Genomic DNA, 7,500 nt, shown 5'->3' with positions numbered 1-7,500 from the left:
ATCTCCTCCCTCCTATCTCCTCTCCTCTCGCTCCTATCTCTTCCTCTCCTATCTCCTCTCCTCTCTCTCCTCCTCTCTTCCTCTCCTCCTCTCTCTCCTTCTCTCTTCCTCTCCTCCTCTCTTCCTCTCCTCTCTCCTATCTCCTCTCCTCTCTCTCCTCCTCTCTTCCTCTCCTCCTCTCTCTCCTCCTCTCTTCCTCTCCTCCTCTCTCTCCTCTCCTCTCTCTCCTCCTCTCTTCCTCTCCTCCTCTCTCTCCTCTCTTCCTCTCCTCCTCTCTTCCTCTCCTCTCTCTTATCTCCTCTCTTCCTCTCCTCTCTTCCTTTCCTCCCTCCTATCTCCTCTCCTCTCTCTCCTTCTCTCTTCCTCTCTATCTCCTCTCTTCCTTTTCTCCCAAACTGAATCCCAAACTATTTTTATATTGCATTGCTTCTGAAAATGTACACAGTCTGAGCCCCAAATGGCTCTCTATTCCCTATACAGTCCACTGAGCCAAGTGGAACATGGTCAAGAGGGAATAGGGTGCTGTTTGGGCCACAAAGGGACCTTGTAGTTTTGTCCTCTTGGTCCAGTGGAATATAATCTAAAGCCTTGTGCAGCAAACAGGATCCAATATAGAGGATAAGGTTACGGTTAGATGGGGTTGTTGTGGGGCGTCTGTCTTGGAGAACTACATTAACATTATTTAAACGTTTTAAAATAATAATCATTTATATTATACTGGAATAGTTTATTAACACACACACACACACACACACACACACACCACACTGCTCTACTAGGGCTAACCCTATGGGTCGTTCTGGATCAGACTGCTCTGCTAGGGCTAACCCTATGGGTCGTACTGGACCAGACTGCTCTACTAGGGCTAACCCTATGGGTCGTTCTGGGTCACTGCTCTACTAGGGCTAACCCTATGGGTCGTTCTGGATCAGACTGCTCTACTAGGGCTAACCCTATGGGTCGTTCTGGATCAGACTGCTCTACTAGGGCTAACCCTATGGGTCGTTCTGGGTCACTGCTCTACTAGGGCTAACCCTATGGGTCGTTCTGGATCAGACTGCTCTACTAGGGCTAACCCTATGGGTCGTTCTGGGTCACTGCTCTACTAGGGCTAACCCTATGGGTCGTTCTGGACCAGACTGCTCTACTAGGGCTAACCCTATGGGTCGTTCTGGGTCACTGCTCTACTAGGGCTAACCCTATGGGTCGTTCTGGATCAGACTGCTCTACTAGGGCTAACCCTATGGGTTGTTCTGGGTCACTGCTCTACTAGGGCTAACCCTATGGGTCGTTCTGGATCAGACTGCTCTACTAGGGCTAACCCTATGGGTCGTTCTGGATCAGACTGCTCTACTAGGGCTAACCCTATGGGTCGTTCTGGATCAGACTGCTCTACTAGGGCTAACCCTATGGGTCGTTCTGGATCAGACTGCTCTACTAGGGCTAACCCTATGGGTCGTTCTGGATCAGACTGCTCTACTAGGGCTAACCCTATGGGTCGTTCTGGATCAGACTGCTCTACTAGGGCTAACCCTATGGGTCGTTCTGGATCAGACTGCTCTACTAGGGCTAACCCTATGGGTCGTTCTGGATCAGACTGCTCTACTAGGGCTAACCCTATGGGTCGTTCTGGATCAGACTGCTCTACTAGGGCTAACCCTATGGGTCGTTCTGGATCAGACTGCTCTACTAGGGCTAACCCTATGGGTCGTTCTGGATCAGACTGCTCTACTAAGGCTAACCCTATGGGTCGTTCTGGACCAGACTGCTCTACTAGGGCTAACCCTATGGGTCGTTCTGGATCAGACTGCTCTACTAGGGCTAACCCTATGGTTCATTCTGGATCAGATTGCTCTACTAGGGCTAACCCTATGGGTCGTTCTGGATCACTGTTCTACTAGGGCTAACCCTATGGGTCGTTCTGAATCAGACTGCTCTACTAGGGCTAACCCTATGGGTCGTTCTGGATCAGACTGCTCTACTAGGGCTAACCCTATGGGTCGTTCTGGATCAGACTGCTCTACTAGGGCTAACCCTATGGGTCGTTCTGGATCAGACTGCTCTACTAGGGCTAACCCTATGGGTCGTTCTGGGTCAGACTGCTCTACTAGGGCTAACCCTATGCGTCGTTCTGGATCAGACTGCTCTACTAGGGCTAACCCTATGGGTCGTTCTGGATCAGACTGCTCTACTAGGGCTAACCCTATGGGTCGTTCTGGATCAGACTGCTCTACTAGGGCTAACCCTATGGGTCGTTCTGGATCAGACGAGACTACATCGGGAATCACCCTATGGGTCGTTCTGGGTCAGACGAGACTACATCGGGAATCACCCTATGGGTCGTTCTGGGTCAGACGAGGCTACATTGGGAATCACCCTGTGGGTCGTTCATTGGGACTCACCCCACCTGTATCGTTATAGGAATATTATAAAAACACATTTTTACAATGTATTTAATTTACTGTAATAAAAAACTATATTGACCAAAGATCTGCCTGTTTATTTCACTGTCTACCTGTCTACCTGTCTGTCTGACTGTCTACCTGTCTACCTGACTGTCTGACTGTCTACCTGTTTATCTGACTGTCTACCTGTTTATCTGACTGTCTACCTGTTTATCTGACTGTCTACCTGTCTGTCAGACTGTCTATCTGTCTGTCTACCTGTCTACCTGTCTGTCTATCTGTCTATCTGTCTGTCTACCTGTCTATCTGTCTGTCTATCTGTCTACCTGTCTGTCTGTCTGACTTTCTACCTGTCTATCTGTCTGTCTGACTGTCTACCTGTCTGTCTACCTGTCTATCTGACTGTCTACCTGTCTATCTGACTGTCTACCTGTTTATCTGACTGTCTGCCTGTTTATCTGACAGTCTTACTAACTGTCTACCTGTCTATCTGTCTGTCTGTCTACCTGTCTATCTGTCTGTCTACCTGTCTATCAGACTGTCTACCTGTCTGACTACCTGTTTATCTGACTGTCTACCTGTTTATCTGTCTGTCTACCTGTCTATCTGACTGTCTACCTGTTTATCTGTCTGTCTACCTGTCTATCTGACTGTCTACCGGTTTATCTGTCTGTCTACCTGTCTATCTGACTGTCTACCTGTCTATCTGACTGTCTACCTGTTTATCTGTCTGTCTACCTGTTTATCTACCTGTATACCTGTCTATCTGTCTGTCTACCTGTTTATCTGTCTGTCTACCTGTTTATCTGTCTATCTACCTAACTACCTGACTGTCTACCTGTCTGTCTACCTGTTTATCTGTCTGTCTACCTGACTATCTGACTGTTTATCTACCTGTCTATCTGACTGTCTACCTGCCTGTCTACCTGTTTATCTGTCTGTCTACCTAACTACCTGACTGTCTACCTGTCTGTCTACCTGTTTATCTGTTTGTCTACCTGTCTATCTGACTGTCTGTCTGTCTACCTGTCTATCAGACTGTCTACCTGTCTGTCTACCTGTTTATCTGACTGTCTACCGATTTATATGTCTGTCTACCTGTCTATCTGACTGTCTACCTGTCTATCTGACTGTCTACCTGTTTATCTGTCTGTCTACCTGTTTATCTACCTGTCTACCTGTCTATCTGTCTGTCTACCTGTCTATCTGTCTATCTGAATGTCTACCTGTCTATCTGTCTATCTGAATGTCTACCTGCCTGTCTACCTGTTTATCTGTCTGTCTACCTGTCTATCTGCCTGTCTACCTGTTTATCTGACTGTCTACCTGTTTATCTGTCTGTCTACCTGTCTATCTGACTGTCTATCTGACTGTCTACCGGTTTATCTGTCTGTCTACCTGTCTATCTGCCTGTCTACCTGTTTATCTGTCTGTCTACCTAACTACCTGACTGTCTACCTGTCTATCTGCCTTTCTACCTGTTTATCTGACTGTCTACCTGTCTATCTGACTGTCTACCTGTCTATCTGACTGTCTACCTGTCTATCTGACTGTCTACCTGCCTGTCTACCTGTTTATCTGTCTGTCTACCTAACTACCTGACTGTCTACCTGTCTATCTGACTGTCTACCTGTCTGTCTACCTGTCTATCTGTCTGTCTACCTGTTTATCTGTCTGTCTACCTGTTTATCTGACTGTCTACATGTTTATCTGTCTGTCTACCTGTTTATCTGACTGTCTACATGTTTATCTGACTCTCTACATGTCTATCTGACTGTCTACCTGTTTATCTGCCTGTCTACCTGTTTATCTGACTGTCTACCTGTCTGTCTGCCTGTCTATCTGTCTGTCTACCTGTTTATCTGACTCTCTACATGTCTATCTGACTGTCTACCTGTCTATCTGACTGTCTACCTGTTTACCTGACTGTCTACCTGTCTATCTGTCTGTCTACCTGTCTATCTGTCTGTCTATCAGACTGTCTACCTGTCTATCTGACTGTCTACCTGTCTACCTTACTATCTGACTGTCTATCTGACTGTCTACCTGTCTATCTGACTGTCTACCTGTCTATCTGACTGTCTACCTGTCTATCTGTCTGTCTACCTGTTTCTGACTGTCTAGCTGTTTCTGACTGTCTACCTGTTTATCTGACTGTCTACCTGTTTATCTGACTGTCTACCTGTTTATCTGTCTGTCTACCTGTTTATCAGACTGTCTATCTGTCTGTCTACCTGTTTATCAGACTGTCTCTGTCTATCTACCTGTCTATCTGTCTGTCTACCTGTCTGACTGTCTACCTGTTTATCTGTCTGTCTACCTGTCTATCTACCTGTCTATCTGTCTGTCTACCTGTCTACCTGTCTGTCTACCTGTCTATCTGACTGTCTACCTGTTTATCTGTCTTTCTACCTGTCTATCTGTCTGTCTACCTGTTTATCTGTCTGTCTACCTGTTTCTGACTGTCTACCTGTTTCTGACTGTCTACCTGTTTATCTGACTGTCTACCTCTTTATCTGACTGTCTACCTCTTTATCTGACTGTCTACCTGTTTATCTGACTGTATACCTGTCTATCTGACTATCTACCTCTTTATCTGTCTGTCTATCTGACTGTCTACCTGTTTATCTGACTGTCTACCTGTTTATCTGACTGTCTACCTGTCTATCTGTCTGTCTACCTGTCTATCTGACTGTCTACCTGTCTATCTGACTGTCTATCTGACTGTCTACCTGTTTATCTGTCTGTCTACCTGTCTATCTGACTGTCTACCTGTCTATCTGACTGTCTACCTGTCTACCTGTCTGTCTACCTGTCTATCTGACTGTCTACCTGTCTATCTGACTGTCTACCTGTCTATCTGACTGTCTACCTGTCTATCTGACTGTCTGACTCATTTATTAGCTGACCTGTTTAATACTATATAGGTTATTACTGTACTATATAGGTTATTACTGTACTATATAGGTTAGTACTGTACTATATAGGTTATTACTGTAATATATAGGTTAGTACTGTACTATATAGGTTAGTACTGTACTATATAGGTTATTACTGTAATATATAGGTTATTACTGTACTCTATAGGTTAGTACTGTAATAGATAGGTTAGTACTGTACTCTATAGGTTAGTACTGTACTATATAGTTTAGTACTGTAATATATAGGTTATTACTGTACTATATAGGTTATTACTGTACTATATAGGTTATTACTGTAATATATAGGTTAGTACTGTAATATATAGGTTAGTACTGTAATATATAGGTTAGAACTTTACTATATAGGTTAGTACTGTACTATATAGTTTAGTACTGTACTATATAGGTTAGTATGTACTATACAGGTTAGTACTGTACTATATAGGTTAGTATTGTAATATATAGGTTATTACTGTACTATATAGGTTAGTACTGTAATATATAGGTTATTACTGTACTATATAGGTTAGTATTGTAATATATAGGTTAGTACTGTAATATATAGGTTATTACTGTACTATATAGGTTATTACTGTACTATATAGGTTATTACTGTACTATATAGGTTATTACTGTAATATATAGGTTAGTACTGTAATATATAGGTTAGTACTGTACTATATAGGTTAGTACTGTAATATATAGGTTATTACTGTACTATATAGGTTAGTATTGTAATATATAGGTTAGTACTGTAATATATAGGTTAGTATTGTAATATATAGGTTAGTATGTACTATATAGTTTAGTACTGTACTATATAGGTTAGTATTGTAATATATAGGTTAGTACTGTACTATATAGGTTATTACTGTACTATATAGGTTAGTACTGTAATATATAGGTTATTACTGTACTATATAGGTTAGTATTGTAATATATAGGTTACTACTGTACTCTATAGTTTATTACTGTACTATATAGGTTAGTATGTACTATATAGGTTAGTACTGTAATATATAGGTTAGTATTGTAATATATAGGTTAGTACTGTAATATATAGGTTATTACTGTACTATATAGGTTAGTACTGTAATATATAGGTTAGTATTGTAATATATAGGTTAGTACTGTAATATATAGGTTATTACTGTACTATATAGGTTAGTACTGTACTATATAGGTTAGTATTGTAATATATAGGTTAGTACTGTAATATATAGGTTAGTACTGTACTATATAGGTTAGTACTGTAATATATAGGTTAGTACTGTAATATATAGGTTAGTATGTACTATATAGGTTAGTACTGTAATATATAGGTTAGTATTGTACTATATAGGTTAGTATTGTAATATATAGGTTAGTACTGTAATATATAGGTTAGTACTGTACTATATAGGTTAGTATTGTAATATATAGGTTAGTACTGTACTATATAGGTTAGTATTGTAATATATAGGTTAGTATTGTACTATATAGGTTAGTACTGTACTATATAGGTTAGTATTGTAATATATAGGTTAGTACTGTACTATATAGGTTAGTACTGTAATATATAGGTTAGTACTGTACTATATAGGTTAGTATTGTAATATATAGGTTAGTACTGTACTATATAGGTTAGTATTGTAATATATAGGTTAGTATTGTACTATATAGGTTAGTACTGTACTATATAGGTTAGTATTGTAATATATAGGTTAGTACTGTAATATCTACAGTGCATTCAGAAAGTATTCAGACCCCTTCCCTTTTTCCACATATTTTTTTACATTAAAAAGCCTAAAATTCTAAAATTGAATAAACGACTTGTTTTCTCATCAATCTACACACAATACCCCATAGTGACATCACAATACCCCATAGTGACATCACAATACCCCATAGTGACATCACAATACCCCATAGTGACAAAACAAAACAGGATTTTAGAAGAACAAAATCGAACTGAGGAATTAGGACCAACCATAAACCCTCAGTAGAGGGGCTCAGGGTCACGTATAGATACTCAGGTTCAGCTAAATGCTTCTGTTCCTAGATCCAGCAGTGATACCTAACAATACAAAACAAATACGCACAAATTAAAAAGAAAAAATAATTAAGAAATATCAGAAAGAAACAATGTCCGAGGTCCGGAATATAAACATACAGTGCCATTCGGGAAGTATTCA

At 40.8% G+C, this 7,500-nt stretch overlaps 1 protein-coding gene across 1 annotated transcript in view; it reads left to right on the top strand.

Annotated features, from left to right (window-relative positions):
* Nucleotides 1–2,488, top strand: part of spock3 (SPARC (osteonectin), cwcv and kazal like domains proteoglycan 3) — a 44,687-nt gene extending 42,199 nt beyond the window's left edge. Inside the window, exon 11 of the mRNA XM_082974033.1 lies at nt 1–2,488. This exon is cut by the window's left edge and continues 1,436 nt beyond it. The gene's annotated coding sequence lies outside the window, so the exon portion shown is untranslated.
* The last annotated feature ends 5,012 nt before the right edge of the window (nt 2,489–7,500 follow it).

The sequence above is a fragment of the Salmo salar genome, chromosome 04, assembly GCF_965601325.2.
Source record: "Salmo salar chromosome 04, fSalSal1, whole genome shotgun sequence".
Lineage (NCBI taxonomy): Eukaryota > Metazoa > Chordata > Actinopteri > Salmoniformes > Salmonidae > Salmo > Salmo salar.
The sequence above is the reverse complement of the archived record's forward strand: the minus strand, read 5'-3'. Positions and strand labels throughout refer to the sequence as shown.